Below are 27,410 nucleotides of genomic sequence, written 5' to 3'. Positions count from 1 at the left end.
CTGCAGGAAGACAGTGTGAGAGAGCAGAGTATGGGGTCTCAAGGGCGCCACACCACAAGCTCTGCAGGAAGAGAGTGTGAGAGAGCAGAGGATGGGGTCTCAAGGGCACCACAGCAAGCTCTGCAGGAGGAGAGTATGAGGGAGCAGAGGATGGGGTCTCAAGGGCGCCACAGCACAAGCTCTGCAGGAGGAGAGTGTAAGAGAGCAGAGGATGGGGTCTCAAGGACACCACAGCACAAGCTCTGCAGGAAGAGAGTGTGAGAGAGTGGAGGATGGGGTCTCAAGGGCGCCACAGCACAAGCTCTGCAGGAGGAGAGTGTGAGAGAGCAGAGGATGGGGTCTTAAGGACACCACAGCACAAGCTCTGCAGGAGGAGAGTGTGAGAGAGCAGAGGATTGGGGTCTCAAGGGTGCCAAAGCACAAGTTCTGCAGGAGGAGAGTGTGAGAGAGCAGAGGATGGGGCCTCGAGGGCGCCACAGCAAGCTCTGCAGGAGGGGAGTATGAGGGAGCAGAGGATGGGGTCTCAAGGGCGCCACAGCACAAGCTCTGCAGGAGGAGAGTGTGAGAGAGCAGAGGATGGGGTCTCAAGGACACCACAGCGCAAGCTCTGTAGGAAGAGAGTGTGAGAGAGCAGAGGATGGGGTCTCAAGGACACCACAGCACAAGCTCTGCAGGAGGAGAGTGTGAGAGAGCAGAGGATGGGGTCTCAAGGACACCACAGCACAAGCTCCGCAGGAAGAGAGTATGAGAGAGCAGAGGATGGGGTCTCAAGGGCACCACAGCACAAGCTCTGCAGGAGGAGAGTGTGAGAGCAGAGCATGGGTTCTCAAGGGCGCCAAAGCACAGGTTCTACAGGAGGAGAGTGTGAGAGAGCAGAGGATGGGGTCTCTAGGGTGCAACAGCACAAGCTCTGCAGGAGGAGAGTGTGAGAGAGCAGAGGATGGGGTCTCAAGGGCGCCACAGCACAAGCTCTGCAGGAGGAGAGTGTGAGAGAGCAGAGGATGGGGTCTCAAGGGCGCCACAGCACAAGCTCTGCAGGAGGAGAGTGAGAGAGAGCAGAGGATGGGGTCTCAAGGGCGCCACAGCACAAGCTCTGCAGGAGGAGAGTGTGAGAGAGCAGAGGATTGGGTCTCAAGGACACCACAGCACAAGCTCTGCAGGAAGAGAGTGTGAGAGAGCAGAGGATGGGGTCTCAAGGGCGCCACAGCACAAGCTCTGCAGGAAGAGAGTGTGAGAGAGCAGAGGATGGGGTCCTAAGGACACCACAGCATAAGCTCTGCAGGAGGAGAGTGTGAGAGAGCAGAGGATGGGGTCTCAAGGACATCACAGCACAAGCTCTGCAGGAAGAGAGTTTGAGAGAGCAGAGGATGGGGTCTCAAGGGCGCCACAGCACAAGCTCTGCAGGAGGAGAGTGTGTTGAGAGCAGAGGATGGGGTCTCAAGGGCGCCATAGCACAAGCTCTGCAGGAGGAGAGTGAGAGAGAGCAGAGGATGGGGGCCTCAAGGACACCACAGCACAAGCTCTGCAGGAGGAAAGTGTGAGAGAGCAGAGGATGGGGTCTCAAGGGCGCCACAGCACAAGCTCTGCACGAGGAGAGTGTGAGAGAGCAGAGGATGGGGTCTCAAGGGTGCCACAGCACAAGCTCTGCAGGAGGAGAGTGTGAGAGAGCAGAGGATGGGGTCTCAAGGGCGCAACAGCACAAGCTCTGCAGGAGGAGAGTGTGAGAGAGCAGAGGATGGGGTCTCAAGGACACCACAGCACAAGCTCTGCAGGAAGAGAGAGCAGAGGATTGGGGTCTCAAGAACACAACAGCACAAGCTCTGCAGGAGGAGAGTGTGAGAGAGCAGAGCATGGGTTCTCAAGGGCACCAAAGCACAGGTTCTGCAGGAGGAGAGTGTGAGAGAGCAGAGGATGGGTCCTCAAGGGCGCCAGAGCAAGCTCTGCAGGAGGAGAGTGTGAGAGAGCAGAGGATGGGGTCTCAAGGATACCACAGCACAAGCTCTGCAGGAGGAGAGTGTTTTAGAGCAGAGGATGGGGTCTCAAGGACACCACAGCACAAGCTCTGCAGGAAGAGAGTGTGAGAGAGCAGAGGATGGGGTCTCAAGGACACCACAGCACAAGCTCTGCAGGAAGAGAGTGAGAGAGCAGAGCATGGGGTCTCAAGGGCGCCACAGCACAAGCTCTGCAGGAAGAGAGTGTGAGAGAGCAGAGGATGGGGTCTCAAGGGCGCCACAGCACAAGCTCTGCAGGAGGAGACTGTGAGAGAGCAGATGATTGGGGTCTCAAGGACACCACACCGCAAGCTCTGCAGGAAGAGAGTTTGAGAGAGCAGAGGATTGGGGACCCAATGGCACGAGACCACAAGCTCTGCAGGAAGAGAGTGTGAGAGAGAAGAGCATGGGGTCTCAAGGGCGCCACAGCACAAGCTCAGCAGGAAGATAGTGTGAGAGAGCAGAGGATTGGTGTCCCAATGGCACGAGACCACAAGCTCTGCAGGAAGAGAGTGTGAGAGAGCAGAGTATGGGGTCTCAATGGCGCCACACCACAAGCTCTGCAGGAAGAGAGTGTGAGAGAGCAGAGGATTGGGGTCTCAAGGGCGCAACAGCACAAGCTCTGCAGGAAGAGAGTGAGAGAGCAGAGGATTGGGGTCTCAAGGGCGCCACAGCACAAGCTCTGCAGGAAGAGAGTGTGAGAGAGTGGAGGATGGGGTCTCAAGGGCGCCACAGCACAAGCTCTGCAGTAACAGAGAGTGAGAGAGCAAAGGATGGGGTCTCAAGGATACCACAGCAAAAGCTCTGCAGGAGTAGAGTGTGAGGGAGCAGAGGATGGGGTCTCAAGGGTGCCACAGCACAAGCTCTGCTGGAGAAGAGTATGAGAGAGCAGAGGATGGTGTCTCAAGGGCGCCACAGCAAGCTCTGCTGGAGGAGAGTGTGAGAGAGCAGAGGATGGTGTCTCAAGGGCGCCACAGCAAGCTCTGCAGGAGGAGAGTGTGAGAGAGCAGAGGATGGTGTCTCAAGGGCGCCACAGCAAGCTCTGCAGGAGGAGAGTGTGAGAGAGCAGAGGATTGGGGTCTCAAGGGCGCCAAAGCACAAGTTCTGCAGGAGGAGAGTGTGAGAGAGCAGAGGGTTGGGGTCTCAAGGACACCACAGCACAAGCTCTGCAGGAAGAGAGTGTGAGAGAGCAGAGGATGGGGTCTCAAGGGCGCCACAGCACAAGCTCTGCAGGAAGAGAGTGTGAGAGAGCAGAGGATGGGGTCTCAAGGGCGCCACAGCAAGCTCTGCAGGAGGAGAGTGTGAGAGAGCAGAGGATGGGGTCTTAAGGACACCACAGCACAAGCTCTGCAGGAGGAGAGTGTGAGAGAGCAGAGGATTGGGGTCTCAAGGGTGCCAAAGCACAAGTTCTGCAGGAGGAGAGTGTGAGAGAGCAGAGGGTTGGGGTCTCAAGGGTGCCACAGCACAAGCTCTGCAGGAGGAGAGTGTGAGAGAGCAGAGGATGGGGTCTCAAGGGTGCCACAGCACAAGCTCTGCAGGAAGAGAGTGTGAGAGAGCAGAGGATGGGGTCTCAAGGGCGCCACAGCAAGCTCTGCAGGAGGAGAGTGTGAGAGAGCAGAGGATGGGGTCTTAAGGACACCACAGCACAAGCTCTGCAGGAGGAGAGTGTGAGAGAGCAGAGGATTGGGGTCTCAAGGGTGCCAAAGCACAAGTTCTGCAGGAGGAGAGTGTGAGAGAGCAGAGGATGGGGCCTCAAGGGCGCCACAGCAAGCTCTGCAGGAGGGGAGTATGAGGGAGCAGAGGATGGGGTCTCAAGGGCGCCACAGCACAAGCTCTGCAGGAGGAGAGTGTGAGAGAGAAGAGGATGGGGTCTCAAGGACACCACAGCACAAGCTCTGTAGGAAGAGAGTGTGAGAGAGCGGAGGATGGGGTCTCAAGGATACCACAGCACAAGCTCTGCAGGAGGAGAGTGTGAGGGAGCAGAGGATGGGGTCTTAAGGACACCACAGCACAAGCTCTGCAGGAGGAGAGTGTGAGAGAGCAGAGGATTGGGGTCTCAAGGGTGCCAAAGCACAAGTTCTGCAGGAGGAGAGTGTGAGAGAGCAGAGGATGGGGCCTCAAGGGCGCCACAGCAAGCTCTGCAGGAGGGGAGTATGAGGGAGCAGAGGATGGGGTCTCAAGGGCGCCACAGCACAAGCTCTGCAGGAGGAGAGTGTGAGAGAGAAGAGGATGGGGTCTCAAGGACACCACAGCACAAGCTCTGTAGGAAGAGAGTGTGAGAGAGCGGAGGATGGGGTCTCAAGGATACCACAGCACAAGCTCTGCAGGAGGAGAGTGTGAGGGAGCAGAGAATGGGTCCTCAAGTACACCACAGCACAAGCTCTGCAGGAGGAGAGTGTGAGAGCAGAGCATGGGTTCTCAAGGGCGCCAAAGCACAGGTTCTACAGGAGGAGAGTGTGAGAGAGCAGAGGATGGGGTCTCTAGGGCGCCACAGCACAAGCTCTGCAGGAGGAGAGTGTGAGAGAGCAGAGGATGGGGTCTCAAGGGCGCCACAGCACAAGCTCTGCAGGAGGAGAGTGTGAGAGAGCAGAGGATGGGGTCTCAAGGGCGCCACAGCACAAGCTCTGCAGGAGGAGAGTGAGAGAGAGCAGAGGATGGGGGCCTCAAGGACACAACAGCACAAGCTCTGCAGGAGGAGAGTGTGAGAGAGCAGAGGATGGGGTCTCAAGGGCGCCACAGCACAAGCTCTGCAGGAGGAGAGTGTCAGAGAGCAGAGGATCGGGTCTCAAGGACACCACAGCACAAGCTCTGCAGGAAGAGAGTGTGAGAGAGCAGAGGATAGGGTCTCAAGGACACCACAGCATAAGCTCTGCAGGAGGAGAGTGTGAGAGAGCAGAGGATGGGGTCTCAAGGACATCACAGCACAAGCTCTGCAGGAAGAGAGTGTGAGAGAGCAGAGGATGGGGTCTCAAGGGCGCCACAGCACAAGCTCTGCAGGAGGAGAGTGTGTTGAGAGCAGAGGATGGGGTCTCAAGGGCGCCATAGCACAAGCTCTGCAGGAGGAGAGTGAGAGAGAGCAGAGGATGGGGTCTCAAGGGCGCCATAGCACAAGCTCTGCAGGAAGAGAGTGTGAGAGAGCAGAGGATGGGGTCTCAAGGGCACCACAGCACAAGCTCTGCAGGAGGAGAGTGTGTTGAGAGCAGAGGATGGGGTCTCAAGGGCGCCATAGCACAAGCTCTGCAGGAGGAGAGTGTGAGAGAGCAGAGGATGGGGTCTCAAGGGCGCCACAGCACAAGCTCTGCACGAGGAGAGTGTGAGAGAGCAGAGGATGGGGTCTCAAGGGCGCCACAGCACAAGCTCTGCTGGAGGAGAGTGTGAGAGAGCAGAGGATGGGGTCTCAAGGACACCACAGCACAAGCTCTGCAGGAAGAGAGAGCAGAGGATTGGGGTCTCAAGAACACAACAGCACAAGCTCTGCAGGAGGAGAGTGTGAGAGAGCAGAGCATGGGTTCTCAAGGGCACCAAAGCACAGGTTCTGCAGGAGGAGAGTGTGAGAGAGCAGAGGATGGGTCCTCAAGGGCACCACAGCAAGCTCTGCAGGAGGAGAGTGTGAGGGAGCAGAGGATGGGATCTCAGAGGCACCACAGCACAAGCTCTGCAGGAAGAGAGTGTGAGAGAGCAGAGTATGGGGTCTTAATGGCGCCACACCACAAGCTCTGCAGGAAGAGAGTGTGAGAGAGCAGAGGATTGGGGTCTCAAGGGCGCAACAGCACAAGCTCTGCAGGAAGATAGTGTGAGAGAGCAGAGGATTGGGGTCCCAATGGCGCGAGACCACAAGCTCTGCAGGAAGAGAGTGTGAGAGAGCAGAGTATGGGGTCTCAAGAGCGCCACACCACAAGCTCTGCAGGAGGAGAGTGTGAGAGAGCAGAGGATTGGGGTCTCAAGGGCGCCACAGCACAAGCTCTGCAGGAGGAGAGTGTGAGAGAGCAGAGGGTTGGGGTCTCAAGGGCGCCACACCACAAGCTCTGCAGGAGGACAGTGTGAGAGAGCAGAGGATTGGGCCTCAAGGCACCACAGCACAAGCTCTGCAAGAGGAGAGTGTGAGAGAGCAGAGGATTGGGGTCTCAAGGGCGCCACAGCACAAGCTCTGCAGGAGGAGAGTGTGAGATAGCAGAGGATTGGGGTCTCAAGGGCGCCACAGCACAAGCTCTGCAGGAAGAGAGTGTGAGAGAGCAGAGGATGGGTCCTCAAGGGCGCCACAGCACAAGCTCTGCAGGAGGAGAGTGAGAGAGAGCAGAGTATGGGGTCTCAAGGGCACCACAGCACAAGCTCTGCAAGAGGAGAGTGTGAGAGCGCAGAGGATTGGGGTCTCAAGGGCGCCACAGCACAAGCTTTGCAGGAAGAGAGTGTGAGAGAGCAGAGGATTGGGGTCTCAAGGGTGCCACAGCACAAGCTCTGCAGGAAGAGAGTGTGAGAGTGCAGAGTATGGGATCTCAAGGGCGCCACACCCAAGCTCTGCAGTAAGAGAGTGTGAGAGAGCAGAGGATTGGGGTCTCAAGGGCGCCACAGCACAAGCTCTGCAGGAAGAGAGTGTGAGAGAGCAGCGGATTGGGGTCTCAATGACGCCACACCACAAGCTCTGCAGGAAGAGAGTGTGAGAGAGCAGCGGATTGGGGTCTCAAGGGCACCACAGCAAGCTCTACAGGAGAAGAGTGTGAGAGAGCAGAGTATGGGGTCTCAAGGGTGCCACAGCACAAGCGCTGCAGGAAGAGAGTGTGAGAGAGCAGAGTATGGGGTCTCAAGGGCGCCACACCACAAGCTCTGCAGGAAGAGAGTGTGAGAGAGCCGAGTATGGGGTCTCAAGGGCGCCACACCACAAGTTCTGCAGGAGGAGAGTGTGAGAGAGAAGAGGATTGGTCCTTGGTTATTGTTAATTAATTTATTGTTAATTAACAATGAATTGGTGATTCATTTTTATTAGGTGATTAATAGATAATTAAATTAATTATGTGATTTTTATGTGTAGTGGGTTGTGGGTTTATAGGGGAATAGGGTGGGAAATAATTAAATTAAATTAATTAATGAGATTTTTTTAATTTATTGCTATTTATTATTAATTAATCGTTAATTGATTAATAATTTTTAAATATTATTTAGTAATTAGTTAATTATATTAATAATTTGTATTTATTGTGTTTGTTAATTAATTTATTGTTAATTAATTATTAACTGGTGATTAATTATTAATTGGTAATTAATATGTATTCATTAGTTAATTTATAACTATATTATTGTATTATTAACTGTTATTAATTGATTAATTGATAGTTAAATTAATTGTGTTTTTTGTATGTGTAGTGTGTTGTGTGTTAAAGGGGGAATAGTGTAGGATGTAATTTAATGTTATTAAACTAAATATTAATTTTAATTTATTGGTACTTATTAATGGGTTTTTTGTAACTTAATTTTATAATATGTTATTTTTTTCATAACAAAAATATGTAATTGATAAGTATGTTAATTTAACCCCTACGCTATCCAGCGCTTTCCCTACTGTTGCACTCTCTGGGGTGGGAATAGTAATTTTTACCCTCTCGCTATCCAGCGCTTTCCTTACTGTTGCACTCTCTGGAGTGGGAATAGTAATTTTTACCCCTACGCTATTCAGCTCTCTCCCTACTTTTGCACTATCTGTAGTTGGAATGGTAATTTTTACCCCTACGCTATCCAACGCTTTCCCTACTGTTGCACTAACTAGAGTGGGAATAGTAATTTTTACCCCTACGCTATTCAACGCTTTCCCTACTGTTGCAAAATGTGGAGTAAGTATATATATATATTTATATGTAGATGTTTAATTAATTTTAAAATTATATGTATTAGTTTTTTTTTTAATATGTTTTAATGTTTATATCTATAATTTTGTAAACTATATTTATTTTTTACTTATTTTTACATTATTATTAAAACATTTAAAGAACCGATATTTTTAACATCAATATTTTTGTACAACGATATTTTTTCCGATATTTTTGTACTTACCTTTATGTAGATAGGACTTCGATATTTTTGAAGTCGATATTTATGTGTCGATATTTTTGTAGGTCGAATTTATGTCTTTCGATATTTTGTCATACAACCCTATATCACATGTATAATCCTGGAGGAGGCACCCAATTTTGGTATAAGGTGTCTATCCCTTTTATAATCCTGTAGGAGGCACCTATCTTTGGCATAAAGGTGGCTATCCCTTGTATAATCCTGGAGGAGGCACCTATTTTTGGCATAAAGTGGCTATTCTTTGTATAATCCTGGAGGAGGCACCTATTTTTGGCATAAAGTGGCTATTCTTTGTATAATCCTGGAGGAGGCACCTATTTTTGGCATAAAGATGGCTATACCCCTGCATAATCCTGGAGAAGGCACCAATCTTTAGCATAAAGGTGGCTATCCCATGTATAATCCTGGAGGAGGCACTTTTTTAGGCAAAAGTGTCTCTATCCCTTGTATAATCCTGGAGGAGGCGCCCATCTTTGGCATAAAGGTGGCTATCTGTTGTATAATCCTGGAGGAGGCACATATCTTTGGCAAAAGGTGGCTATCCCTTGTATAATCCTGGTGAAGACACCAATCTTTAGCATAAAGGTGGCTTTTCCATGTATAATCCTGGAGGAGGCACCTATTTTAGGCATAAAGTGTCTCTATCCCTTGTATAATCCTGGAGGAGGCGCCCATCTTTGGCATAAAGGTGGTATCCCTTGTATCACCCTGGAGGGGACACCTATCTTTGGCATAAGGTGTCTCTGTCCCTTGTATAATCCAGGAGGAGGGACCTATTTTTGGCATAAAGTGGCTATCCCCTGAATAATCCTGGAGGGGGCACCTATTGTTGGCATAAGGTGGCTGTCCCTTGTATAATCCTGGAGGGGCACCTATCTTTGGTGTAAGGTTTGTATCCCTTGCATAATCCTGGAGGAGGCGCATATCATTGGCATAAGGTCTCTATCCCTTGTATAATCCTGGCTCTGACACGATGTTCTTTGTCCATGATTTATCGTGCGCCTTTAGCAGAATGGTGGTGGAAGTCCGTGCTGATGGTGAACATCTCTTAAATGTGACAGTAAATGAAGATGAAAGTCAGAACATGTGCCTGTGAGAGAGTCATACATACGAGTTCTTGGCCAGAGCGCCAAGCTGATGTTTAGGGACCAAGAATGAAAATCGGGCATTTCTGCGGTGTCAGAGTTAGTGAGTCTTCATGCCCTGGTCCAGGGGGTGTCCATCACAGTCCAGTTTCAGATTCCTGAAAAAATCGGCTATGTGTCACTACATAATCAGAACTTAAAAAAGTGTATAACACACAGAACTCTTCAATCATTTTTAAGGATATTGTGCCGAGAAATTTACAATTTACCCACAATTTAAAATCTTTTTCGGAGGGGGCAACCTTGAAACCCAGGGAGTGTAAGTCTTTGCAGCACACAACATAGTTGGAATATTTCTGAACTGTGGCTATGGAGCCTGCGGATCTTCTGGCATTTTATGGAATATTGTGCTGTATAATGAACCATTGATGTGGCCTTGAATAATTATCACGGATCTCTTAACAATGAGAGGAGATCCCTTCGACAGATGGAACAAATCTGGAAACATCACCCATCTGCAGCACATGGCCAGAAATGCCTACAATAAGAAAATCCTTAACACTAAAAAAGAATTTTTCAGAACTGAACTGGAGAACGCCAAAAATTGACCTCGCAAGCTGTTCGACTTGGTAAAACACCAATCCAACAAACTAGCGAAAACCACCAAAGAAACCCCTAAACCCCTAATATCAAGCGAGGAATTCTCCACTTTCTTCTGTAAAAAAATCTTTGCTCCAGGAAATGAACTTATATCCGCATCCCACCAAAATCAGCCAGCTCCACCTCCTCTCTCAGCATTGTCCTCCTAAACCTCACCAAAAAAAACGAATGCACTGGTCCAACTTTAAAGTCTATGACAATCACTCTATCTCGCGAATTCTTGCCTTCTTAAAACCGAACAATCACTTTAATGATCCTCTCCCCTCTAACTGCCTAGCTGCCGCATCTCAGGCTATCATCCCTTCCTGGACAACAATAATCAACGCCTCCCTCCTACAGGGCTCAATCCCTGATTCGCTCAAGACTGGCCAAGTTGTCCCCATCCTAAAAAAGCCCTCGCTGGACCCTGCCGCCGCTGAGAACTATAGACCCATATCTAACATCCCACTCCTTGCAAAAGTTATGGAAAAATGTGTGCAACAGCAACTAATTCTACATATCAACAACTTTCACCTGCAAGATGACTTCCAATCAGGTTTCAGACCTGGGCACAGCACGGAAACCACCCTTCCTCACATTGTGGATGATGCCCTCCAAGCCCTAGATCTAGGCAAAACCTGTCTCCTAATCCTTCTAGACCTTTCCTCCGCCTTTGATACGGTGAACTACGAAATTCCCCTAGAACGCCTCAAACTCAGGATGGGATTGGATGGCACTGTCCTTGAATGGCTTAGACCCTTCCTTCGAAACCGCTCACAGAGAGTCCTCATCAATGGTGATCTATCCGCCCCCTCGCCGGTTTCTGTTGGAGTCCTTCAAGGATCAACCCTCTTGTCCACCCTCTTCAACCTTTACCTTGAACCGCTCACCGAGGTGCTTCGTGCCGCCAACATCTCCTACCTTATGTACGCCGACGATACAAAGGTCTACATAAAAATCTCTTCCCCTGAGGACATTCTCTCCCTTAACGAGGCCCTGTTGCTGAAAGTCCAGTGGCTCACTGCCAACCAGCTGAAACTCAACGCAAATAAAACCGATTTTCTTCTGTTCTCCCCACTCAAACCCAATCCAGACATCCAGGAATGGATCAAGAACATCACATCACTTAACTGCCCTCCTACCATTGTTGACTCGGCGAAATCCCTTGGAATAACCCTTGACAGCAGCTTGAATATTAAAGGCCATATAAACTCAATGGCCAAAATGGCTAGATTCCACCTGAGCTACCTAAGAAACCTAAAACCCTTCCTCGATGCGTCCGACCTTAAAACGGCAACCCAGGCCCTAGTCATTTCCAGACTTGAATATGGATGCTCTACTCTTGCAGGGCTACCCAAGAACTCTCTGGCCCCATTGAAAGCCTGCCTCAACACCGCCGCCACACTCCTAACAGGCTCAAAATTTTTTTATCACTTCTCTCCCCACCTCAAAGCACTGAACTTGCTTCCCCTTGAGGCCAGAATACAATTTAAACTGGCCTGCATCACTCACAAAGCTCTGTACTCAATTCCCCTTCATTTCTCGCACAAAAACTCGTGATATCCGGAGGAACCAGAAACTCCCGATCTGCCAAAGACTTGCTGCTGCAACCAGCACGCTTTCGGAAGGAAAAAAACCTACAATCGGGCCTCCTCTGGGGCCGCACCAAGAATCTGTAACTGTCTCCCACCCTCCAGTAGAAGACTTCCGTCCATGGCACACTTTAAGAAGGAGACCAAAACGTTCTTAATGTGAAAATACCTCATCTAATGAATACCTTTCAATCATCCCGTCACGGGTCTGGTTCGTGCTCTATAAAACTATAAAATAAATAAATAAATAAAAATACTGAATCCTCGTGAAACAGTCTGGCCTGCTCACTTGTTTAGTTCAAGTCATTTAATTACAGCTCAACACTTTCGAAGTGTTTAGCCTTCACGGATCCAGGGCACTTACTAGCTGCAGGTTATTGATGGTAAAGGGCCAGGCCTCAGAAGAGGTGGGCGAGCTACCGAAAGCTAGAGCCCGGCTCGAGCCTGAAGCCTGGCTCTGGCTCAGCTCGACCTCCTGTTCCAACCTCGAGCCCATAACGAGCCAGGCTTACATGCGGCTTCTGCTTGCCCCCCTCTACCCAGGATGTGGCGTTATGGGCAAAGCTGCCAACTTTGGTCGTGGAGAAGTAGGTTCAAATCTCGGCGTTGGCTCGACAATCTGTGATTCTGGGCACATCATTTAATTTCCCTGTTTCTAAAAAATGAATGTGTCCTATTGTAATATAACTGCTGCTGATGCAAAGCATTCCAATACCTCCCGGCCATGTTTGTGCTATATACAAACTGCAGAATATTGCACAAAGAGGTAACAAACAGCGGTCACATAAAAAAGGACAGGTAATTACACACCCATTTAGTGGTTGATTTGTACAAAGTGAAACCAGGCCCCACAGAGAATGAATGTCTCTATACACCCTGCCGCCTAGTGGGGCGCACCTGATCCTACATCCGGGTTCACGTTTCTCGTTCAGGTGAGCACACCTTGTGAGGATAGTTTCCACAGTGGTGATTGTGGCATCAATTCCCTGCGGTTGTATAAGGACCTTACTTCAAAGTTGCAAATAAAGCCATCCCTGCGTGGATTGCTGGTTGAACAGTTTGATGTGAAAGGCTCATTAGCTGTAAACTGTCGAGGACTCACTTGGTGGCCCAGCCCTGGGTGCCCGCAGCCACGCGCACAGATACAGATGGCTCTAAGTTTGGTCCAGTCAATGTTGTTGCTCTCTCTGTTTTGCAAACACCGATTATTCGCACTTCTGTTTTTTTTAATCGCTCAGGAGAAACAATACCATTCTCGAAATAGGCAAACAAAATACATTGTTTTATATTTCAGCTTCTTTTTTTAAATATAAATTCCCTCCATTTAGGTTGCTGACACTGCTGGGGGCCAGGCCCCCCTAACACATGTTTTCTTGCTTTTGCACTAATTTAAACTTTTTAACTGCACTTACTTGTACTTGGCAACATCGCGCTGCGTGTGCTTTGGCTGCAGGCGCGCTGGCTTTGCCTCATCTCTGGGGAACACAGGTAGATCTTACCTGCATTTTAATCGGCTTACACCCGCACTTTGCGGGACAGAGGGACATCAGGGGGCCCAATTGAAATCGCTTCGTGTCATCGTTGTTTGGCCGCCATATTGGGTTGGGCATTGGGGGGGGTGAGCATTCATAGGCGCCATCTTAGGTGAGGGGCCAGCGGCTTGCCCTCACAGGACTCTCGCGATCTCCGGTATTTAAGATGGACACTGACCAAGCGCGCAGCGTAGGCACGCCGGAGGTTTGCCAGAGGTAAGCCCGTTTGCGCCCGTTCGCGCACAGGTTGCACTGGGCGCCGGGAATGCTTCTTCTCCTTCTCCCATCGCATTGTCTACTCCAGTTTAGAACTTAGGCAGCTTAGGCCGATCCAGCAGGACACAGCCGCCCACAGGCCGGAGTTGCTTGCATGTGGTCTTTTGAACGTGAGGTCCCTATGCAAGCATTATACCGAGATAGTTTTTCTTATCAAATCGCTCAGTTTGGATGTGCTCTTCATGACGGAGACTTGGACTAGGGCAGACAGCAATGTGGAATTAGGACTGGCCTGTCCTGTTGGTTATAAAATCATGCACTCTCCCCGTTTGAAGAATAGAGGTGGAGGAGTGGGTGTTATCTTTAGAGATACCTTATCCCTTACTCGGTTAGAGGTCAAGGAGGTGCAGGGCTTTGAATTGATGGGCTTCTCCTTTACAGGACAGAAAGGAGTTTTGCAGTCTGGGGTGCTATGTTATAGACCCCCGGGCAACACTGCATCCACTTTGCCTGACTTCATTGACCTCAACTACGACCTTTCCAATTCCCACTCTAGGTTACTCATTTTGGGCGACTTTAATTTGTGGCCAAATGGCCCTGCACACCTCGCTTATAATGATTTATGCCAGACCTGTAGCAATATTCAGCTGCAACAGCTGGTACTTTCCACAACTCACCTGAAGGGCCATATTTTGGACCTAGTGTTCGCAGACAGTACGCAGGTGTCGGTGAAAGGCATTTCACCTCAATGTTGGACGGACCATGCCTTGGTCTCTTTTTCCCTCCATCTTGCGGCTGACCCTTCAGATGCTGCACGGTCGAAATCTTTTAAGGTGGGTAGGCCTTGGTCTAGGCTTTTAAAGGCCTCGGTCCTGCCCAGCCTACTCCCTGTTGAATATACGCCGAGGGCTAATGCGGAAGAAAGTTACAACAATCTATGTCAGCAAATCTCGAACTCCTTGGATTTGGTGGTACCTTTCTGCAGGTCAAGGGGCAGGCAGGAAAAAGCTAAGCCTTGGTACTCCAGCGACCTTCGGCAGTCGAAACTGCGGTGCAAACGGGCTGAAAGGGCTTGGATGAAGCACTATTCACATCCAGATAAGATCGTTTTTAAGCTCGCTCTTATGGAATATAAAGCACAGATTAAACGTGCGAAAGCTGCCTATTTTGAGGCGACTTTGAATCAAGCACCTTACAAGTCTCAGGCCTTGTTTAGGATTGTTAATGATCTCTCGCAGCCGGCCTGCGCCTCGAATAACATCTCGGCTTCTCAGGCTTTATGCGACTCTTTGGCAGACGCATTTGAAGCTACGATAGCTACCATATTGAGCGGTCTTACTCCGTCGGACCCCCAGCCCCGGCCACCCCGGGTTTCTCCATCTACCCTGCCCGACACAGAAGATCTGCTGGCCCAGCCTCGGTTGAGCAGCTTCTCTGTCCCGAATTTCGATGACTTTTGCCGACTAGCACTGACGGTGTCCTCGGGTTCCCCTATGGACCCGCTTCCTCATAAATTTTGGAAGCTCTTTCAGAAGGAACTTTTTTTCCCATTGTATTCCATCTGCCTCCAGTCCTTTGAATCTGCCTTGGTTCCGGACTGTTGGAAAATAGCAGTGGTGTCCCCCCTCCTGAAGAAGCCTACCTTGGACCCCATCCACCCGGAGAATTATAGGCCCATCTCATTACTCCCTTTTCCGGTCAAAATCATGGAGAAGGTGGTTACCCAGTCTCTGTCCAGATACCTGGAAGATAACAACTGCCTGGACGTGGCCCAGTTTGGGTTCCGCCCAGCGCATGGGACGGAGTCGGCTCTGGTGGTCGTGTTGGACAAACTTCGTTCGCGAGTCAACACTGGGCGAGCAGCCTTTCTGGTGCTGCTCGACATGTCGGCCGCGTTCGACACGGTCAGCCATCCGATTCTTATCAGGAGACTGGAGGAGGCTGGAGTAACAGGGCGGGCTCGAGACTGGCTAGTCTCGTATCTCCGTGATAGGCAGCAAGTGGTGGCCTTGCCGCCTTATAGATCTGGCGTGCGGAAAGTTAGGCAGGGGGTGCCCCAGGGCTCTGCCATTAGCCCAATACTGTTTAATTTGTACCTTTGTCCGCTAATCCATCTTATCGGTACTTTTGGTATCTCGGTATTTAATTATGCTGACAATACCCAACTGATTTTTTCGCTGGAGGGCAGAGAGGCGGTTTCCTTAGAGACCTTTCATCGCTGTATGTCAGCCACAGCAGACTGGCTGTGTTCCAACTCACTCCAGTTTAACAGGTCTAAAACAGAGGTGCTGTACTGCTCCACTGATCGTGTTCCACGCTCCTTGCCAGAGGAATTCTGACCTTCTTTCTTTCCTGGGTCAGTGACAGCAGCGGACTCTGTGCGGAATTTGGGAATCATGTTTGGTCCCAACCTTCAACTGGATGGTTTTGTCAACAAGACCATTGCCACCTGTATGGTATTGCTCCGCATGCTGCGCAAAGTCCTTCCTATGCTCCCAGTCCCGGCTAGATCTGAAGCTGTGCGGGGGATCATACTGAGCAGGTTGGACTATTGCAACGCACTGCTTTTGTGTGCACCTAAGAACTTGGTTGGTAAGCTCCAACGGATACAAAACATGGCAGCCAAGTTGGCCTTGTCTCGTCCGCGTAGCGCCTCGTCCACCGCAGCGCTGCGTGACCTTCACTGGCTACCCGTCCAGCAGTGGATTCTTTTTAAGGCCTCATGTCTGGTCTTTAGGGCGCTGCATGGTCAGGGTCCTGTTTTGCTGCGGAATCTTTTTTCCTGGTGCACTGTTCCACGTACCTTGCGCTCCTCCTCTGCATGCCTGGTTACGGTTCCCAGGTTTCAGAGGTCAAGAATGGGCGGTCGATCTTTCAGCTTAGCTGCCGCCAGTCTTTGGAATTCCCTCCCGCCCCAATTGAGGAGCCAAAGCGAATTCCCTCTCTTTAAGAGAAATTTAAAAACTTATCTCTTTCCTAGAGTAGCGTGATTTCTGTGACCGTGTGCTAGTTTGTCTGTCAAAGCGCCAGGATACCCTCTGGGTGACAGTGTTTTGCGCTATACAAGACTGGAATACATACATACATACATACATACATGCTCCTGCCGAGGGCTTGTTCCATATGTTGAAAGGCTTCCAGCCTCGGAAACACATGACACAGTCTGATAAAAGTAGTATTTGTGAAGCCACACATACATGTGCACCGTCTGATGCATGCCTAGTGTGTCGAGCAGCACATTCTAAGGATACCTGCAGTGTGTTGAGCCGCACATACTTACTGGTGACGTCGGATGCATCGATAGTGTGTTGAGAAGCACATACATGTGCACAGTCTGATGAATGCACAGTGTGTCGAGCTGCACATACTAGGGCACTGTGATGCATCGATAGTGTGTCGAGAAGCACATACATGTGCACAGTCTGATGCATGCACAGTGTGTCAAGAAGCACATACATGTGCACAGTCTGATGCATGCACAGTGTGTCGAGCTGCACATACTGGTGCACAGTCTGTTGCATGCACAGTGTGTCCAGCTGCACATACTAGTGAAGTCTGATATATCGATAGTGTGTCGAGAAGCACATACATGTGCACAGTCTGATGCATGTACGGTGTGTCGAGCTGCACATACTAGTGAAGTCTAATGCATCGATAGTGTGCCGAGAAGCACACACATGTGCACAGTCTGATGCATGTACGGTGTGTCGAGCTGCACATACTTGTGAAGTCTGATGCATCGATAGTGTGTCAAGAAGCACATACATCTGCACAGTCTGATGCATGCACAGTGTGTCGAGCTGCACATACTAGTGAAGTCTGATGCATCGATAGTGTGTCAAGAAGCACATACATGTGCACAGTCTGATGCATGCACAGTGTGTCGAGCTGCACATACTAGTGAAGTCTGATGCATCGATAGTGTGTCGAGAAGCACATACATGTGCACAGTCTGATGCATGCACTGTGTGTCGAGCTGCACATACTAGTGAAGTCCGATGCATCGATAGTGTGCCGAGAAGCACATACATGTGCACAGTCTGATGCATGCACAGTGTGTCGAGCTGCACATACTAGTGAAGTCTGATGCATCGATAGTGTGTCAAGAAGCACATACATGTGCACAGTCTGATGCATGCACAGTGTGTTGAGCTGCACATACTAGTGAAGTCTGATGCATCGATAGTGTGTCGAGAAGCACATACATGTGCACAGTCTGTTGCATGTACAGTGTGTCGAGCCGTATATGCTAGTAAAGTCTGATGCATCAACAGTGTTTTGAGCCACACATACATGTGCACAGTCTGATGCATGCAGGGTGTGTGGAGCCGCACATGCTAGTAAAGTCTGATGCATGCACAGTGTGTTGAACCGCACATATTAGTGCAGTCTGATGCATCGATAGTGTGTCGAGAGGCACATACATGTGCATAGTCTGATGCAAGGATGATTCTGGCGGCAGATGAGTGATAGCACAGTAAAGCTCATGAAATAAATCTTTTAGACAAGTGGAGTGAACATGGGGCAGGGGAGGAAACATTGGGAAACCCACACAAAAGACAGGCACACACACACAAAAAAGACTCACACACACTCACTCTCTTTCTCCCTCTACTTTCTCTCTCTCTCTCTCTTTCTCTCTCTCTTACAAGTTTCTCTCTCTTTGTCTCTCTCTCTCTGCATCAGTCATGATGAAAGCAGACCCCTGCTGTTGAATAGATGTTACAACTCTGTTATGGAGCAAACAGGTAGGCCAGCCCCCAGTGGACTCTTTACAAGGGTCATCTGTACAAGAAGAAATACTGGTTATGTGAGAATGTTGAAATCAGGAGCAAGGGTCACAAGGTCATTGCTCAAGGGATGTTCGACCTTACTGCATGTGAGAATTAAAGTGCAAAGGTGAGCCCGGGACAGGGAGGCGGGCTTCATAATTCCTCTCTTTAACCTTCTAGCACTCAATAGAAGCACAAACACAGACACTTCCTCAAAACACAGCTGACCTGACACACTCTGGTCGGGCCGCAGCACTGGAGGAATGACGAGGTACCCTCAGGAAGCCAGGTCCTGTCTGCAGAGCATCAGTTTGGGGTTCAAGAGGTACCCTCAGGAAGCCAGGTCCTGTCTGCAGAGCATCAGTTTGGGGTTCGGTGAAGCACCCCCAAAGAGCCAGGTCCTGTCTGCAGAGCATCCGTTTGGGGTTCGAGAGGTACCCTCAAAGAGCCAGGCCCTGTCTGCAGAGCATCAGTTTGGGGTTCGAGAGGTACCCTCAAAGAGCCAGGTCCTGTCTGCAGAGCATCAGTTTGGGGTTCGAGAGGTCCCCTCAAAGAGCCAGGTCCTTTCCGCAGAGCATCAGTTTGGGGTTCGAGAGGTCCCCTCAAAGAGCCAGGCCCTGTCTGCAGAGCATCAGTTTGGGGTTCGAGAGGTCCCCTCAAAGAGCCAGGTCCTGTCTGCAGAGCATCAGTTTGGGGTTTGAGTGGTACCCTCAAACAGCCAGGCCCTGTCTGCAGAGCATCAAATTGGGGTTCGAGAGGTACCCTCAAAGAGCCAGGTCCGGTCTGCAGAGCATCAGTTTGGGGTTCGAGAGGTACCCTCAGGAAGCCAGGTCCTGTCTGCAGAGCATCAGTTTGGGGTTCGGTGAAGCACCCCCAAAGAGCCAGGTCCTGTCTGCAGAGCATCAGTTTGGGGTTCAAGAGGTACCCTCAGGAAGCCAGGTCCTGTCTGCAGAGCATCAGTTTGGGGTTCAGTGAAGCACCCCCAAAGAGCCAGGTCCTGTCTGCAGACCATCAGTTTGGGGTTCGAGAGGTACCCTCAAAGAGCCAGGTCATGTCTGCAGAGCATCAGTTTGGGGTTCGAGAGGTCCCCTCAAAGAGCCAGGTCCTTTCCGCAGAGCATCAGTTTGGGGTTCGAGAGGTACCCTCAAAGAGCCAGGCCCTGTCTGCAGAGCATCAGTTTGGGGTTCGAGAGGTCCCCTCAAAGAGCCAGGTCCTGTCTGCAGAGCATCAGTTTGGGGTTCGAGTGGTACCCTCAAAGAGCCAGGTCCTGTCTGCAGAGCATCAGTTTGGGGTTCGAGTGGTACCCTCAAACAGCCAGGCCCTGTCTGCAGAGCATCAAATTGGGGTTCGAGAGGTACCTTCAAAGAGCCAGGTCCTGTCTGCAGAGCATCAGTTTTGGGGTTCGAGAGGTACCCTCAGGAAGCCAGGTCCTGTCTGCAGAGCATAAGTTTGGGGTTCGAGATGTACCCTCAAAGAGCCAGGCCCTGTCTGCAGAGCATCAATTTGGGGTTCGAGGGGTACCCTCATAAAGCCAGGTCCTGTCTGCAGAGCATCAGTTTGGGGTTCGAGAGGTACCCTCAAAGAGCCAGGCCCTGTCTGCAGAGCATCAGTTTGGGGTTCGAGAGGTACCCTCAAAGAGCCAGGTCCTGTCTGCAGAGCATCAGTTTTGGGGTTCGAGAGGTACCCTCAGGAAGCCAGGTCCTGTCTGCAGAGCATAAGTTTGGGGTTCGAGAGGTACCCTCAAAGAGCCAGGCCCTGTCTGCAGAGCATCAGTTTGGGGTTCGAGAGGTACCCTCATAAAGCCAGGTCCTGTCTGCAGAGCATCAGTTTGGGGTTCGAGAGGTACCCTCATAAAGCCAGGTCCTGTCTGCAGAGCATCAGTCTGAGGTTCGAGAGGTACCCTCAAAGAGCCAGGTCCTATCTGCAGAGCATCAGTTTGGGGTTCGAGAGGTACCCTCAAAGAGCCAGATCCTATCTGCAGAGCATCAGTTTGGGGTTCGAGAGGTACCCTCAAAGAGCCAGGTCCTGTCTGCAGAGCATCAGTTTGGGGTGTGAGAGGTACCCTCAAAGAGCCAGGTTCTGTCTGCAGAGCATCAGTTTGAGGTCCGAGAGGTACCCTCAAAGAGCCAGGTCCTTTCTGCAGAGCATCAGTTTGGGGTTCGAGAGGTACCCTCAAAGAGCCAGGTCTTGTCTGCAGAGCATCAGTTTGGGGGTTGAGAGGTACACTCAAAGATCCAGGTCCTGTCTGCAGAGCATCAGTTTGGGGTTCGAGAGGTCCCCTCAAAGAGCCAGGTCCTGTCTGCAGAGCATCAGTTTGGGGGTCAAGAGGGCCCCTCAAAGAGCCAGGTCCTGTCTGCAGAGCATCAGTTTGGGGTTCGAGATGTACCCTCAAAGAGCCAGGTCCTGTCTGCAGAGCATCAGTTTGGGGTATGAGAGGTACCCTCAAATAGCCAGGCCCTGTCTGCAGAGCATCAGTTTGGGGTTCGAGAGGTACCCTCAAAGAGCCAGGTCCTATCGGCAGAGCAACAGTTTGAGGTTCGAGAGGTACCCTCAAAGAGCCAGGTCCTGTCTGCAGAGCATCAGTTTGGGGTTCAATGAGGTACCCTCAGGAAGCCAGGTCCTGTCTGCAGAGCATCAGTTTGAGGTCCGAGAGGTACCCTCAAAGAGCCAGGTCCTTTCTGCAGAGCATCAGTTTGGGGTTCGAGAGGTACCCTCAAAGAGCCAGGTCTTGTCTGCAGAGCATCAGTTTGGGGTTTGAGAGGTACCCTCAAAGATCCAGGTCCTGTCTGCAGAGCATCAGTTTGGGGTTCGAGAGGTCCCCTCAAAGAGCCAGGTCCTGTCTGCAGAGCATCAGTTTGGGGGTCAAGAGGGCCCCTCAAAGAGCCAGGTCCTGTCTGCGGAGCATCAGTTTGAGGTTCGAGAGGTACCCTGAAAGAGCCAGGTCCTGTCTGCAGAATATCAGTTTGGGGTTCGAGAGGTACCCTCAGAGAGCCAGGTCCTGTCTGCAGAGCATCAGTTTGAGGTTCGAGAGGTACCCTCAAAGAGCCAGGTCCTTTCTTCAGAGCATCAGTTTGGGGTTCGAGAGGCACCCTCAAAGAGCCACACCCTGTCTGCAGAGCATCAGTTTGAGGTTCGAGAGGTCCCCTCAAAGAGCAAGGTCCTGTCTGCAGAGCATCAGTTTGGGGTTCAGTGAGGTACCCCCAGGAAGCCAGGTCCTGTATGCAGAGCATCAGTTTGAGGTTCGAGAGGTACCCTCAAAGAGCCAGATCCTGTCTTTAGAGCATCAGTTTGGGGTTCGAAAGGTCCCCTCAAAGAACCAGGTCATGTCTGCAGAGCATCAGTTTGGGGTTCGAGGGGTACCCTCAAGGAGCCAGGTCCTGTCTTCAGGGCATCAGTTTGAGGTTCGAGAGGTACCCTCAAAGAACCAGGTCCTGTCTGCAGAGCATCAGTTTGGGGTTCAAGAGGTCCCCTCAAAGAGCCAGGTCATGTCTGCAGAGCATCAGTTTGGGGTTCGAGAGGTACCCTCAAAGAGCCAGATCCTGTCTGCAGAGCATCAGTTTGAGGTTCGAGAGGTCCCCTCAAAGAGGCAGGTCATGTCTGCAGAGCATCAGTTTGGGGTTCGAGAGGTACCCTCAAAGAGCCAGGTCCTGTCTGCAGAGCATCAGTTTGGGGTTCAGTGAGGTACCCCCAGGAAGCCAGGCCCTGTCTGCAGAGCATCAGTTTGGGGTTCGAGAGGTACCCTCAAAGAGCCAGGTCCTGTCTGCAGAGCATCAGTTTGGGGTTCGAGACGTACCCTCAAAGAGCCAGGTCCTGTCTGCAGAGCATCAGTTTGGGGTTCGAGAGGTACCCTCAAAGAGCCAGGTCCTGTCTGCAGAGCATCAGTTTGAGGTCGAGAGGTAACCCCAGGAAGCCAGGCCCTGTCTGCAGAGCATCAGTTTGGGGTTCGAGAGGTACCCTCAAAGAGCCAGGTCATGTCTGCAGAGTATCAGTTTGGGGTTCGAGAGGTACCCTCAGGAAGCCAATCCTGTCTGCAGAGCATCAGTTTGAGGTTCGAGAAATATCCTCAAAGAGCCAGGTCCTGTCTGCAGAGCATCAGTTTGAGGTCGAGAGGTACCCCCAGGAAGCCAGGCCCTGTCTGCAGAGCATCAGTTTGGGGTTTGAGAGGTACCCTCAAAGAACCAGGTCCTGTCTAAAGAGCATCAGTTTGAGGTTCGAGAGGTACCCTCAAAGAGCCAGGTCCTGTCTGCAGAGCATCAATTTGAGGTTCGAGAGGTACCATCAAGGAGCCAGGTCCTGTCTAAAGAGCATCAGTTTGGGGTTCGAGAGGTACCCTCAAGGAGCCAGGTCCTGTCTGCAGAGCATCAGTTTGGGGTTCGAGAGGTACCCTCATAAAGCCAGGTCCTGTCTGCAGAGCATCAGTCTGAGGTTCGAGAGGTACCCTCAAAGAGCCAGGTCCTATCTGCAGAGCATCAGTTTGGGGTTCGAGAGGTACCCTCAAAGAGCCAGATCCTATCTGCAGAGCATCAGTTTGGGGTTCGAGAGGTACCCTCAAAGAGCCAGGTCCTGTCTGCAGAGCATCAGTTTGGGGTGTGAGAGGTACCCTCAAAGAGCCAGGTTCTGTCTGCAGAGCATCAGTTTGAGGTCCGAGAGGTACCCTCAAAGAGCCAGGTCCTTTCTGCAGAGCATCAGTTTGGGGTTCGAGAGGTACCCTCAAAGAGCCAGGTCTTGTCTGCAGAGCATCAGTTTGGGGGTTGAGAGGTACACTCAAAGATCCAGGTCCTGTCTGCAGAGCATCAGTTTGGGGTTCGAGAGGTCCCCTCAAAGAGCCAGGTCCTGTCTGCAGAGCATCAGTTTGGGGGTCAAGAGGGCCCCTCAAAGAGCCAGGTCCTGTCTGCAGAGCATCAGTTTGGGGTTCGAGATGTACCCTCAAAGAGCCAGGTCCTGTCTGCAGAGCATCAGTTTGGGGTATGAGAGGTACCCTCAAATAGCCAGGCCCTGTCTGCAGAGCATCAGTTTGGGGTTCGAGAGGTACCCTCAAAGAGCCAGGTCCTATCGGCAGAGCAACAATTTGAGGTTCGAGAGGTACCCTCAAAGAGCCAGGTCCTGTCTGCAGAGCATCAGTTTGGGGTTCAATGAGGTACCCTCAGGAAGCCAGGTCCTGTCTGCAGAGCATCAGTTTGAGGTCCGAGAGGTACCCTCAAAGAGCCAGGTCCTTTCTGCAGAGCATCAGTTTGGGGTTCGAGAGGTACCCTCAAAGAGCCAGGTCTTGTCTGCAGAGCATCAGTTTGGGGTTTGAGAGGTACCCTCAAAGATCCAGGTCCTGTCTGCAGAGCATCAGTTTGGGGTTCGAGAGGTCCCCTCAAAGAGCCAGGTCCTGTCTGCAGAGCATCAGTTTGGGGGTCAAGAGGGCCCCTCAAAGAGCCAGGTCCTGTCTGCGGAGCATCAGTTTGAGGTTCGAGAGGTACCCTGAAAGAGCCAGGTCCTGTCTGCAGAATATCAGTTTGGGGTTCGAGAGGTACCCTCAGAGAGCCAGGTCCTGTCTGCAGAGCATCAGTTTGAGGTTCGAGAGGTACCCTCAAAGAGCCAGGTCCTTTCTTCAGAGCATCAGTTTGGGGTTCGAGAGGCACCCTCAAAGAGCCACACCCTGTCTGCAGAGCATCAGTTTGAGGTTCGAGAGGTCCCCTCAAAGAGCCAGGTCCTGTCTGCAGAGCATCAGTTTGGGGTTCAGTGAGGTACCCCCAGGAAGCCAGGTCCTGTATGCAGAGCATCAGTTTGAGGTTCGAGAGGTACCCTCAAAGAGCCAGATCCTGTCTTTAGAGCATCAGTTTGGGGTTCGAAAGGTCCCCTCAAAGAACCAGGTCATGTCTGCAGAGCATCAGTTTGGGGTTCGAGGGGTACCCTCAAGGAGCCAGGTCCTGTCTTCAGGGCATCAGTTTGAGGTTCGAGAGGTACCCTCAAAGAACCAGGTCCTGTCTGCAGAGCATCAGTTTGGGGTTCAAGAGGTCCCCTCAAAGAGCCAGGTCATGTCTGCAGAGCATCAGTTTGGGGTTCGAGAGGTACCCTCAAAGAGCCAGATCCTGTCTGCAGAGCATCAGTTTGAGGTTCGAGAGGTCCCCTCAAAGAGGCAGGTCATGTCTGCAGAGCATCAGTTTGGGGTTCGAGAGGTACCCTCAAAGAGCCAGGTCCTGTCTGCAGAGCATCAGTTTGGGGTTCAGTGAGGTACCCCCAGGAAGCCAGGCCCTGTCTGCAGAGCATCAGTTTGGGGTTCGAGAGGTACCCTCAAAGAGCCAGGTCCTGTCTGCAGAGCATCAGTTTGGGGTTCGAGACGTACCCTCAAAGAGCCAGGTCCTGTCTGCAGAGCATCAGTTTGGGGTTCGAGAGGTACCCTCAAAGAGCCAGGTCCTGTCTGCAGAGCATCAGTTTGAGGTCGAGAGGTAACCCCAGGAAGCCAGGCCCTGTCTGCAGAGCATCAGTTTGGGGTTCGAGAGGTACCCTCAAAGAGCCAGGTCATGTCTGCAGAGTATCAGTTTGGGGTTCGAGAGGTACCCTCAGGAAGCCAATCCTGTCTGCAGAGCATCAGTTTGAGGTTCGAGAAATATCCTCAAAGAGCCAGGTCCTGTCTGCAGAGCATCAGTTTGAGGTCGAGAGGTACCCCCAGGAAGCCAGGCCCTGTCTGCAGAGCATCAGTTTGGGGTTTGAGAGGTACCCTCAAAGAACCAGGTCCTGTCTAAAGAGCATCAGTTTGAGGTTCGAGAGGTACCCTCAAAGAGCCAGGTCCTGTCTGCAGAGCATCAATTTGAGGTTCGAGAGGTACCATCAAGGAGCCAGGTCCTGTCTAAAGAGCATCAGTTTGGGGTTCGAGAGGTACCCTCAAGGAGCCAGGTCCTGTCTGCAGAGCATCAGTTTGAGGTTCGAGAGGTACCCTCAAGGAGCCAGGTCCTGTCTGCAGAGAATCAGTTTGAGGTTCGAGAGGTACCCTCATAGAGCCAGGTCCTATCTGCAGAGCATCAGTTTGGGGTTCGAGAGGTACCCTCAAAGAGCCAGGTCCTATCTGCAGAGCATCAGTTTGGGGTTCGAGAGGTACCCTCAAAGAGCCAGGTCCTATCTGCAGAGCATCAGTTTGGGGTTCGAGAGGTACCCTCAAAGAGCCAGGTCATGTCTGCAGAGCATCAGTTTGGGGTTCAGTGAGGTACCCCCAGGAAGCCAGGCCCTGTCTGCAGAACATCAGTTTGGGTTTCGAAAGGTACCCTCAAAGAGCCAGGTCCTGTCTGCAGAGCATCAGTTTGGGGTTCGAGAGGTACCCTCAAAGAGCCAGGTCCTGTCTGCAGAGCATCAGTTTGGGGTTCGAGAGGTACCCTCAAAGAGCCAGGTCCTGTCTGCAGAGCATCAGTTTGGGGTCCGAGGGGTACCCTCAAAGAGCCAGGTCCTGTCTTCAGGGCATCAGTTTGAGGTTCGAGAGGTACCCTCAAGGAGCCAGGTCCTGTCTGCAGAGCATCAGTTTGGGGGTCGAGGGATACCCTCATGGAGCCAGGTCCTGTCTTCAGGGCATCAGTTTGAGGTTCGAGAGGTACCCTCAAAGAGCCAGGTCCTGTCTGCAGAGCATCAGTTTGGGGTTCGAAAGGTACCCTCAAAGAGCCAGGTCCTGTCTGCAGAGCATCAGTTTGGGGTTCGAGAGGTACCCTCAGGAAGCCAAGTCCTGTCTGCAGAGCATCAGTTTGAGGTTCGAGAGGTACCCTCAAAGAGCCAGGTCCTGTCTGCAGGGCATCAGTTAGAGGTCGAGAGGTACCCCCAGGAAGCCAGGCCCTGTCTGTAGAGCATCAGTTTGGGGTTCGAGAGGTACCCTCAAAGAGCCAGGTCATGTCTGCAGAGCATCAGTTTGGGGTTCGAGAGGTCCCCTCAAAGAACCAGGTCATGTCTGCAGAGCATCAGTTTGGGGTTCGAGGGGTACCCTCAAGGAGCCAGGTCCTGTCTTCAGGGCATCAGTTTGGGGTTCGAAGGGTACCCTCAAAGAGCCCGCTCCTGTCTGCAGAGCATCAGTTTGGGGCTTGAGAGGTACCCTCAAAGAGTCAGGTCCTGTCTGCAGAGCATCAGTTTGAGGTTCGAGAGGTACCCTCAAAGAGCCAGGTCCTGTCTGCAGAGCATCAGTTTGGGGTTCGAAAGGTACCCTCAAAGAGCAAGGTCCTGTCTGCAGAGCATCAGTTTGGGGTTCGAGAGGTACCCTCAAAGAGCCAGGTCCTGTCTGCAGAGCATCAGTTTGGGGTTCGAGAGGTACCCTCAAAGAGCCAGGTCCTGTCTGCAGAGCATCAGTTTGGGGTCCGAGGGGTACCCTCAAAGAGGCAGGTCCTGTCTTCAGGGCATTAGTTTGAGGTTCGAGAGGTACCCTCATGGAGCCAGGTCCTGTCTTCAGGGCATCAGTTTGAGGTTCGAGAGGTACCTTTAAAGAGCCAGGTTCTGTCTGCAGAGCATCAGTTTGGGGTTCGAAAGGTACCCTCAAAGAGCCAGGTCCTGTCTGAAGAGCATCATTTTGAGGATCGAGAGGTACCCTAGAAGTGCCAAGTCCTGTCTGCAGAGCATCAGTTTGGGTTTCGAGAGGTACCCTCAAAGAGCCAGGTCCTGTCTGCAGAGCATCAGTTTGGGGTTCGAGAGGTACCCTCAAGGAGCCAGGTCCTGTCTGCAGAGCATCAGTTTGGGGTTCAAGAGGTACCCTCAAGGAGCCAGGTCCTGTCTGCAGAGCATCAGTTTGGGGTTTGAGAGGTCCCCTCAAAGAGCCAGGTCTTGTCTGCAGAGCATCAGTTTGGGTACGATGAGATACCCTCAAAGAGCCAGGCCCTGTCTGCAGAGCATCAGTTTTGGGTTTGGTGAGGTACCCCCAGGAAGCCAGGTCCTGTCTGCAGAGCATCAGTCTGAGGTTAAAGAGGTACCCTCAAAGAGCCAGGTCCTGTCTGCAGAGCATCAGTTTGAGGTTCGAGAGGTACCCTCAAAGAGCCAGGTCCTGTCTGTAGAGTATCAGTTTGGGGTTCGAGAGGTACCCTCAAAGAGCCAGGTCCTGTCTGCAGAGCATCAGTTTGAGGTTCGAGAGGTACCCTCAAAGAGCCAGGTCCTGTCTGCAGAGCATCAGTTTGGGGTTTAAGAGGTACCCTCAAAGAGCCAGGTCCTGTCTGCAGAGAATCAGTTTGAGGTTCGAGAGGTACCCTCAAAGAGCCAGGTCCTGTCTGCAGAGCATCAAGTTTGGGGTTCGAGAGGTCCCCTCAAAGAGACAGGTCCTGTCTGCAGAGCATCAGTTTGGGGTTCGAGAGGTACCCTCAAAGAGCCAGGTCCTGTCTGCAGAGCATCAGTTTGAGGTTAAAGAGGTACCCTCAATGAGCCAGGTCCTGTGTGCGGAGCATCAGTTTGGGATTCGAGAGGTACCCTCAAAGAGCCAGGCCCTGTCTGCAGAGCATCAGTTTGAGGTTCGAGAGGTACCCTCAAAGAGCCAGGTCCTGTCTGTAGAGCATCAGTTTGGGGTTCGAGAGGTACCCTCAGA

This window comes from Lissotriton helveticus, chromosome 11, assembly GCF_964261635.1.
Source record: "Lissotriton helveticus chromosome 11, aLisHel1.1, whole genome shotgun sequence".
NCBI lineage: Eukaryota > Metazoa > Chordata > Amphibia > Caudata > Salamandridae > Lissotriton > Lissotriton helveticus.
This window is presented reverse-complemented; position numbering follows the sequence as displayed.